The sequence below is a fragment of the Opisthorchis viverrini genome (assembly GCF_000715545.1).
Source record: "Opisthorchis viverrini unplaced genomic scaffold scaffold181, whole genome shotgun sequence".
Classification (NCBI taxonomy): domain Eukaryota; kingdom Metazoa; phylum Platyhelminthes; class Trematoda; order Opisthorchiida; family Opisthorchiidae; genus Opisthorchis; species Opisthorchis viverrini.
The window spans coordinates 20,187-21,263 of record NW_008752072.1 but is presented as its reverse complement, the minus strand read 5'-3'; positions in this window follow the sequence as shown (position 1 = coordinate 21,263).

The window sequence follows — 1,077 nt, the reverse complement described above, 5'->3', positions numbered from 1 at the left end:
TTGTGGAAAACTTTACATACCTCGGTAGTTGTATTAGCTCTGACGGAAGTGTGTCTGATGAGGTCAGTGCGAGAATCTCAAAGGTTCGAATCACGTTTGCTAATTTGCGTCACTTGTGGCGTCAAAAAGGCATCTCACTGGATCTTAAGGGTCGTGTGTACCAGGCTATAGTAAGGGCTGTGTTGTTGTATGCGTGCGAGACATGGCCTCTTCGGGTAGATAATGTGACATCGATTAGCAGCCATATCTTGCGGCGTCTCCAACCATGCGCAGGATAGATAACGCGAACCCTATCATAGAAAGCAAGTAGCACCAACAGCACCCAAACGTTTTGCAATCTCTTTCATAAAGTTCTGCTCAAGTGTTGAGCAGCCATATCTTGCGGCGTCTCCAACCATGCGCAGTTGGGATAACGCGAACCCTATCATAGAAAGCAAGTAGCACCAACAGCACCCAAACGTTTTGCAATCTCTTTCATAAAGTTCTGCAAGCTCAAGGGTTGGCCACATCTCTGCTTCCGCCACTCTGAATTGCGCATGGGGAATAGCACTCTCTTCGGCAAACGATGGTTGGGCCTACGAAGAACATGGCCTAACCGACGCAGCTTCTGGTGCCGGACACATACTTCAATGGAAGTAACCGCTAAAAAATCGAAAACTCACTTTCTAATTGCCTCGTTCATCATCATCGACAGCATGACATCAGTGTTCAACCCCGATGCTTCATTGCCGTAAGTGCTTCACTGCCGTAGATGCTTCAACTGCCTCCTTACGGATTATCCGACATCAACGCACACGAGCTGTGGCCCTGAGACAACGATTGTCGAACACCTAAAGACGCCTCAGTTCCACTGCTCGGACAGGCCAAGTCTCACAGCCATACGACAAAACAGTTCGTACTGTAGGCTGATACATACACCCCTTGAAATTCAGAAATAGACCACGTTGACGTAATAGGTGTCACAAATTAGCAAACGCGCCCCTAGCCTTGCACATTCGTGCATTGACCTCATCTGTCACACTACAATCACAAGTGATATAGCTTACAAGGTAAGCAAAACACCTGCGATTTCTCCTC